General features: G+C 44.3%; 1 long non-coding RNA gene across 1 annotated transcript; it reads left to right on the forward strand.

The window, feature by feature from the left end:
- The first annotated feature begins 2400 nt into the window (after positions 1 to 2400).
- LOC144326867 (uncharacterized) lies at positions 2401 to 9493 on the forward strand. Its single transcript, XR_013391744.1, has 4 exons — positions 2401 to 3610; positions 6124 to 6214; positions 6953 to 7084; positions 9443 to 9493. It is a non-coding gene; the product is annotated as an uncharacterized LOC144326867 (long non-coding RNA).
- The last annotated feature ends 264 nt before the right edge of the window (positions 9494 to 9757 follow it).

A 9757-nucleotide genomic window follows, 5' to 3' on the forward strand; every position in this document is an offset into this window, starting at 1 on the left:
TTAGTCATGCTGGCCACATGACCCGGAAGCTGTATGGCGGCTCCCTCGGCCAATAAAGCGAGATGAGCACCGCAACCCCAGAGTCGGCCACGGCTAGACCTAATGGTCACGGGTCCCTTTACCTTTACCTTTAGTAGTAGTAGTATACTGTTCACAACATAAAAATAGCTACTGCTTTAAGAAGACACAGGAATGTTGTGAGATGCCCTCATCAGAGAAGACTGCCTGACACACATTTGTATGCCCTTTTGGAGATGGAACATTTCTTTAAACAACAACAAAATTCCCAGCAATTTTAGCCTGGATTTACTGTAAAGATGGCTTTAGCATTGTTTTATAGCTATACTGGATTTTTAGTGAGCTTTGCTAGAGCCTCTGTGATTCTGTGGTTTTACCCTTTTCTTTTTGTGACTTGATTGTATTTGATTTTAAATTAAATGCCACCCCAAGAGTTACCAAAGGGCGGTTTATAAAGTGAATAAAAATAAAATAAAGGAAATCCAGCTTTGAAGGAGTCTTGAGTTCTTGGGGATATTGGCAGAAGGGAGTTAATGGGTCTTACGAATACTCTGACACAGGACAAGGACTTGTTTTCCACATCCTAGAAAGCTTTCCCTGAAAAGTAGGCCAAGCCAGGACCTGGTGAGTCACAGCCTCAGTTGACACCGAATGATTTCCAAGACCATGCCACTGCGCTGAAATGACCTGGAAAAAGTCAGCCATGTAAAATAACAGCTCCCTTCAGAAAAAGGGTTACGACACTTGGGGCTTTTTAGTTCAGTAAAAGGGCAAATGCAGGAAGGATGACACATAACAGTGGTGCATAAAATTATGCATGGTGAGCAGAAAGAGATGTTTTTCTCCCTCTGTCCTAATGACAGGACCAATGAAGCTGGAATTTGGAAGATGCAGGACAAAGTGAAAGCCTTCATCACACAGTACACAGTAAGCATCTTCCAAGACAACAACGCCCATTTACACCACAAAGAACTCATAACCCACCTACTTTCAGCAGCCAGAAACACCATAACCAGACACTGGAGAGACCTGTCAGGAGTAAGCATGGACTAGTGGTACCAAATAGTGTGGGAAACAGCCCTACTAGAAAAATGAACCAATAAACTGAAACTGACACGGGGACAAACAGAAGAAGACGCCTTTACCTTTATCACATACCTTTATCACGGCTCCCCTTTATCACATACACAGCCCAACATGACAATGACAATAATCCACCAACAGCATACAAATCAATATGGCTAACCTGATCCAAAACACCCACCCACCCCACTCACACACAAAAACAAAGATCACCACAGCCAATCACACAGTACACAGTTAAAATATGGAATTAATTCCCACAAGGTGTAGTGATGAACACCAACTTTAAGAGATAAATATATGGAGGGTGCTATCAATGGCTATTAGCTGTGATGGCTATATCTGAGGAGGTATCTGTATGCTTCTGAATGCCAGCTACTGAGGAACAGAAATGGAGGCAGTGCTGTTTTGCTCATGTTGTGCTTGTGAGCTACCCACAGGTATCTGGTTGGCCTTTGGCTTGACCCAGATGGACCTTGGGCTTCATCCATTAGGGCTCTTCTTGCGTTGTGTGAATCATCCTCAGGGCAAAATGACTTTCGTGAATTAACATTCAATAAAGAGAGCCCTTCCACTGGGACGTGCGACACTACGAGTAAAGGCTCTGTCCGCACTACTTGCTATTAGCAGTTGTTCAAGCCATTTCACTGCATTTCTGTTATGCTCCCAGGACTATGGGGAGATGGAGACACCTACGCATGGCGAAGATCTTCTCCCTGGACTATTTCAGGAAGCTGTTGCTGAAGAATCTTCTTCAGAGACCTCCAGAGAGGAAACACACACCCCTCCGGCAGGAACCATGTGGCTATTGCTACCATACCAGTCTCAGAGGCGGCAGGCAGTGTAATACAGTGGTACCTCGGCTTAAGTACTTAATTCGTTCCAGAGGTCCGTTCTTAACCTGAAACTGTTCTTAACCTGAAACACCATTTTAGCTCACGGGGCCTCCTGCTGCTGCTGTGCCGTCGAAGCACGATTTCTGTTCTCATCCTGAAGCAAAGTTCTTAACCCGAGGTACTATTTCTGGGTTAGCAGAGTCTGTAACGTGAAGCGTATGTAACGTGAAGCGTATGTAACCCGAGGGACCACTGTACTTTCAGGCAGATATCCAGGGAACATGAAGAATGGGCCCCAAATCTAGCACTTTTTGAAGAAAGTGAAGTAATCCACATTAACACCTGAAGAGGGCCTCCCCCATAAGACCATTCAGTCCAGAGTCTAAAATTATCTAGCTGCACTACTGGCAGCAGGTCAGGGGCAGGGGAGAAATTTCATTCACTTCTCATTCAAAGACGGATCTACCTAACTTGCACATCTCAAAACAATACATGAACTGTTTCAATATGTGAACCTTTAAAAGTCACACTTCTCTGAATTCTGCAATGCAGCCCTCCAGTCAAACAGATATACCAGTGTAAAGTGTGCAAAAAAAATTCCACATATTAGTGAAGAATAACACACACAAAAATCATAATATTGGGGGGGAAATGCTTACCAAAATGTTTATGTTAGGCAAAACTGCATGCAGGAATGTGTGTATTAAATGCTGTGAATAAGACTATGAATTGAAAGTGGAGGCAATCGGTGTGCCTTTCCCTGTTTATCTGTTCGTTTTGTAACACAAAAAAACTTTAATAAAAACTAATAAAAAACATGGGATGCGGGTGGCACTGTGGGTTAAACCACAGAGCCTAGGACTTGCTGATCAGAAGGTCGGCGGTTCGAATCCCCGTGATGGGGTGAGCTCCCGTTGCTCGGTCCCTGCTCCTGCCAACCTAGCAGTTTGAAAGCACATCAAAGTGCGAGTAGATAAATAGGTACCGCTCCAGCGGGAAGGTAAACGGCGTTTCTGTGCGTTGCTCTGGTTCGCCAGAAGCGTCTTAGTCATGCTGGCCACGTGACCCGGAAGCTGTACACCGGCTCCCTCGGCCAATAAAGCGAGATGAGCGCCGCAACCCCAGAGTCAGCCACGACTGGACCTAATGGTCAGGGGTCCCTTTACCTTTACCTAATAAAAACATAATTATCAAACGGATATGGAGAACTGAACTTAAGATTGGAAAATGAGAAACTGAGAAAAAGAAAGCTGATTCATGTATCCCTGTGCTGGGCAAACGATTGGCATCAGCATTTGCATGCAACAGAAACAAAGTGCTTTCTCTAGAACCGTGTGTTGTTCTTCCTCAGGGAGGGCAACTGAGCACACACACGTGTATCTGCCGCAGTATATAAAGCCCTCACTAAGCTTCTGATCTGTGTTGGCACAACACTGTTGCTGCTTATCCATTGCTGTGCTGTTGGTTTCTATCGATCTGTTCAGGGTCCACAGTGCTATCTCAGGCAGTGGAATAATACTGGTTGCTTATCACAGCTGCTTACAAGCCAACTACTGAAAGTGCCTGGTGATGGGACTTCAAAGTGCTTCTGCAGCTTTATACCTGCCAAGTTTTGGTTTTGAATAAGGGCACAGCTGAAGTCCGGCCATTCATATCACAGGGTGTTAACATTGGTGAGTTGTTTCATTCCTTTTCAGATACGTCCAAATGACTTTTAGATCTACTGAGATAGCAAAGCTGACTGAATGTGATACCGGCCACATTATTCTTTTAGATGGTGCAAGTAAAAGAAATTGGTATTTGCCTGACACCAGCCAAATACTCTCCTTTTTTCCAAATTAGGCCTTGAAGTAGTTACACAGACTCTTTCTTCAGACACCAACAGAAACCAGAGGCTGCCTTCAGACTATCAGTTTTTTGCAGGAGGGTTTCAGGTGCATATGGGGAAATTTAGGTTTGCACAATTAGGGTGGATTAAAGTGCTCTGTCACCCTAGTACAATAAATCTGATTTTGAATAGAAACCGACTTCATGCAGTTAGAGATGGGGCAATGCACTAAAAGCATGTGGGATGAATAAATGATGGACAGGAAGATACATAAACATTGCACAAGTACATCAGGACTAATGTGCATTGTTGTATAATCTCCCCACAAAGAAATCCCAGCCAACGCTCAATAAATAGCAGATATAATATAGTATCTGCACAAACTTTTGGCAAGCAAATCAGGATGACATGCCCTCCAACGTTTCTCCGATGAAAATAGGGACACTTGGAGGGTATGGAATGAATGCTGAATAAATAGGTCATCTGGAGGCTCCAGAGTGATTTGTGGTATCCAGACATGCTTGTCCAATAATCATAGGTCAAATGAGTCTCAAGTGTGTTTTTCCTTGTACAGTTTTCTGTAGACCAATAATAATTTTCAAATACCTTGTGCACTCCATACCAAAACTAATCTAGGAATATTGCCCAGTACTATCTGCAGGATTGAAGTCCCAACTTGCCTATCCAAATAGCCTGGGCCTCATCCAAAACCCGTAGGCGCAGAAGCATGTGCAAGCGCGTGCACACACATATAGAACTGATAATTGTGGCAGAATTTACATAGTATTATTTGCATAGGGTGTTCAATGTAAATAAATAACTTAGATTTTCAACAGACAAAATCCCAATCCCAGCTGAGATTTTTGTAATCCTTGCAAGAGGTGTGGGTAGTCAGCCCATTAGTCCAATCTGAACTTTTTCAACTGTCCTGTGGGTCTATTTATTTGGCAAAACCTGCTTTTGATTTGATCTCTGTGGACTATCTCCTGGCTGGAGTGATTCTAAGGCTGGTATTTTACTCAATCCACAAAAGCAACGAGGCAATTGCATGTTGGATTCAGAACCAATAAGAGTGATATGCATACAGATGCCTGCATTTTGGAAGTATATAATCTATATACGATGGTGGCGGTGGCAGTGCTGGAGCTGAGCACTGAGCCTAAAAAAACCCAAAGTCACCCTAAAAGCTTTCCCCCTTTCCTGAATTTTCAGCTTTCGTGTTAAATAAACAGTAAAGCTACAAATACTATGCACACAGAGTAAAGTTGCTTCCAGGTTTGCACCCTTGAGAGATGTGTTTCTGCATTTAGCTGGAAGAGGAATTAAAACTGGAGCTGAGTGAAAAATGCCTCCCACCTTTTAAGGTCTCATTTGTCTGTAAAGCTATTTTTATTACAGCAAAGAAAAACAAAGAAAACTATATTCTGAAGTCAACATCAAATATCAAGGTTTTTTTTAACATGAAGACTAAAATAAAGGAAAGAAAAAGAAAATACTTTTGATTCTCCATCTATCAGCTTTAAAAACATATGCAAAATTCTTACTGCATAATAATATTCAACTCTCATACTTTTCCATAAACCAACTTTTTTCCATCTTCAAACTGAAACCCTTGGGTATAGGGCGGTATATAAATTCAATCAATCAATCAATCAATCAAATATCACAAGCCTTTTGAGGTCTTATTTGGATAGTGGAGGGTGCTAAAGTTTCCTGGGCTGCTCCCAGCTCCTTGGATTTGCCAGGTGCCATATTTAAATCCTCAAAATGCAGAATTTGAAAAGTTCATTAAATGGAGATGCTATACAATGCTTAACATACCATAACATTATCCAGCAATGTCCTTGTGCATGGCTAAAACCCTTGTATAATGTCTACTTGAAGGCATGCTCTATTCAAATGTGCACATAATTGATCTGTAAATTGCTATCCTTTTTACCATGGAGAAATAAGAAATGCATGCAGGGAGTGGAGGCTGGTCCATTTGGGTGAATGGACAACTGCCCCACCAGCAGGGGTGCCAACTCTATGAGGCTGAGGTGTCTTCAGTGCCCCCCATATCTGCCAGGAGGGGGCTGGGCCCCTCAATGTTGAGGGAGTGGAGGAGGCTGAGCACAGAGCCAAGTGTAGCGCAGCTTCAGTGACCAGCTCCTCCTCTGCACTCAACTTCCTCCCGATGATGTGACATTGCACATGAGATGCGCATCCTGTGCATGACATCACACACACGCGTCAGACGCATGATGTTACACAAGCATGACGTACAGCGCATGCTTTGGGCACAAATGGGCACCTCTGCCTATTTAGTCTTTAGTCTGCTTTCAGCCAGTCCCCATCTGCCTGTCTTTTTACTTACAGCCCGTCAGCTTGCTCCTCCTTAGTCTCCATGCTGCCTTTGCAGAACTCATCAGGCTGTGGTAAATGAGTGCAAAGACACCAGGGGTATTTGGTAAGTAGTTCAACCAAGGCTGGCCCAAGACATTTTGTTGCCCTGAGACAGAAATGTAAATGATTTCCCCAAGGGATAAAAGACACAGCGCCAAAGAGCAGATGAAGAAGAGTTTGGATTTGATATCCCGCCTTTCACTCCCTTTTAAGGAGTCTCAAAGCGGCTAACATTCTCCTTTCCCTTCCTCCCCCACAACAAACACTCTGTGAGGTGAGTGGGGCTGAGAGACTTCAGAGAAGTGTGACTAGCCCAAGGTCACCCAGCAGCTGCATGTGGAGGAGCGGAGTCGCGAACCCGGTTCACCAGATTACGAGTCTACCGCTCTTAACCACTACACCACACTGGCTCATAATGGGTACATTATGAAGAAAATGGCAGCTCCCACATTGATTTCTCCCCAACCCACTTCATGATGTATACAGTGGTACCTCTAGATGCGAACAGGATCCGTTCCAGAGCCCTGTTCGCATCTAGAAGCAAACGTAACCAGCGATGGCATGTCTGCGAACGCGTGCGTCACTCTTCACCGCTTCTGCGCATGCGCGTGACGTTATTTTGAGGGTCTGCGCATGCACAAGTGGCGAAACCCGGAAGTAACTTGCTCCGTTACTTCCGGGTTGCCGCGGAGCGCAACTTGAACGCGCTCGTCCCGAAGCACATTCAATCCAAGGTATGACTGTAGTTGCCCTGCATACCATGCGTCTGTTTTATGGTACAGTTTCATTTTGTGTCACATAGCTGCCAATTGGCTGCTTTTTAAAGGTCGCCCCAAATCTGCTGCCTAAAGTGCCTGGCGTGCTCTGGTCCATGGGGTCACGAAGAGTCGGACACGACTAAACAACAACAACAAAGTGTCCATTTGACCTCATAGTAAGTAAGACTGGGGGGGGGGGGGTTTGGCATGCTAATAAGTTAAATGACTTAAGTTTAAAACCAGCTGAACTACCGGTACTTGTTTCCTCCTGCTGAAATCTCTAATGACTTCTCACTTACTGCAGTAGTCCCTATTGAAAGTGCCAGGTTTGTGGGGCAATGCACATTCATCTTATGTCTGTCTGCAGCTGCTCACACTTAAGGACAGGTAAATTGTGTGAGCCTTAGGCTGTGGGCAGACAATACATTTGAAGCACATTCCTTCCCTTAAAGAATTCTGGGCACCATGGTTTATCTCTCGAGACCAGGAGTGCACAACCTGCAGCCCTCCAGATGTTTCTGGACAACAACTCCCATCAGTCCCAGCCAGCAAAGACAGTGATCAGGGGTGACAGAAGTTGTAGTACAGAGACATCTGGAGGGCTGTAGGTTGTGCACCCTGCTCTAGACTTATAATTCCCAGCAACCCTTATGTACCCCCTAAGTGTCCTGTTTTTAGTGGGACATACCGGATCACAGAAGCCAATCCCAATCCCAGAATGCTTTGTTTTTTGGTCCAGCGCTCTGTTGATCATTAACAGGGTTGCGCCAAAGCGTCTTCTGGTCCAGTGGTCTGGAACAACCCTGCTGACAATCGTCAGAGCACCAGACTGGAAGGTGTGCCCCTCCTGATCTCCCAATTTGGGGGACAAAAATGTTGGAGGGTGTTCTCTTACCAAATCCATCCTTCCTGTTCCAAAAACAGAGAAGGGAATATTTCAAAAACAGTTTTCAAAGTGCTTTAGCCATGGGAGAAGAGGAGTAATATATATGTCAGGAATACTAGCCAGTATATTCCATGACATTGGGCCCATGGCATTGGGCATATATATGCACACACGCACGCACACACACACACACATCTATATGCATGCTTGCAGAATCCTTTATAGAGCTCAGTCTAGGACACAAAAGTGTTTGTTTTGTTAGTTTTCCTGCAAAACAGACACAACCCCAACTTATTTGGACCCCGGTGCTGTCCTCATTCACCTCTGAATGCCTAGAGTGGGCAGAATAACTCCCGTACAGAGTTTCTCTTAAATTAACTGTTAAATTTCCTGCAAGTGCCACTTAATAATGGTGGCTGTATAACTGTAGGATCATTATCAAACATCATGCTGCAACATAACACCAATATAACCCACCTACATAACAAGCAATATTATCCCAATCAACTTGGAGAGGTAACATTCAGCAATAGAAAATAGATCTAATGTGCAGTACCATCTTCCTGCATGTTTGAGAACATTGTCCCCTCTAGAAAAGCATGATTCCTTCTTCATGAGTCCTTAAAAGTAATTTAAAAGAAGAACAACCAAGTCTGATCACAAACTCTTTAGATTTTCTGACTGTAACAGGGCGAAAAACATGTTTCTCGGTTGTTTAGAAATTGGTCTGTGCCTGTCTGTCAGGCTTCATGGACCACTGTTTGTTTGCTATTTCAAGATTACAGCTAATACCGATATTAGGGCTGGTACCTATGGATTCTGTACCCAAGAAGAGTAACATGGCTGAAGCTCTGTATCAAAACCCAGTGTTGGCCCATACGGGCAACAAAAAAGACAGAAATGAGACATAGCCGCTAACATTTGTGCAGCTGAGTTAAAGACAAAGGGCAGTTACATCTTGCGGCCCTGCTCTTACAGCGGTGAGGTCACAGTGGGCTAACCTGGTGGGGAGTGACAGCAGCACTGCAAATACACTGACTGCCATTTTGATTTCCTACAACATTTTCCCACGGTCCCATCACAGGCTACAGCAGAACTAAAAATAGCAGGTGGCTCCCAGACCAGGTGCACAGTATGGGCAACAGCTGTGGGCCTTGCCCTAAAGGAAGTTGCTGAAGGGTGTTGGTGCTGGCCTGGATGAATAATCAATGCACTGATAATTAAATGTATAATGCAATATTATAAATGTCGCAATAAGAGAAGAAGAAGAGTTTGGATTTGATATCCCGCTTTATCACTACCCGAAGGAGTCTCAAAGCAGCTAACATTCTCCTTTCCCTTCCTCCCCCACAACAAACACTCTGTGAGGTGAGTGGGGCTGAGAGACTTCAGAGAAGTGTGACTGGCCCAAGGTCACCCAGCAGCTGCATGTGGAGGAGCGGGGAAGTGAACCCGGTTCACCAGATTACGAGTCTACTGCTCTTAACCACTACACCACACTGGCTCCATAGACCTTTCCTTTTAACCTCACATCAACACTGTGAGGCAAGTTAGAGAGAGAGAGAGTGTGTGTGTGTGTTTCCAGCTCTTGAACATGTGTCTTCCCAGACTCAACTTTCTAATGCAGCATGGCATTTCTTGTCTCCAGATGCAAGATGGGAAGAATCATTAAGGAAGAAGCAAACAGATGTTGCATGCATCCCACCGTTTTGGTTTGTTTGTTTTGTTTTAACCAAGCACAGCCTCAAGAAGAAGTTGTGAGCTAAAGTGGAAGACCAGTTGGGAAGGAACTGCCTTAAGTGTTGCTCAACCTCCTCAAAATCCCCCACCCTAAGTTGATTTTGTACTCAGAGAGAATATGGGAGCATGGGCTACATTTCCCTAGAACAGGTTGGCCCTTACATCACAGGGCCGTGCTGAAAAATTTCTCAGGAATATTATCTAAGATTCTATCGCATCATTT

The sequence above is a fragment of the Podarcis muralis genome, chromosome 2 (genome assembly GCF_964188315.1).
Source record: "Podarcis muralis chromosome 2, rPodMur119.hap1.1, whole genome shotgun sequence".
NCBI lineage: Eukaryota > Metazoa > Chordata > Lepidosauria > Squamata > Lacertidae > Podarcis > Podarcis muralis.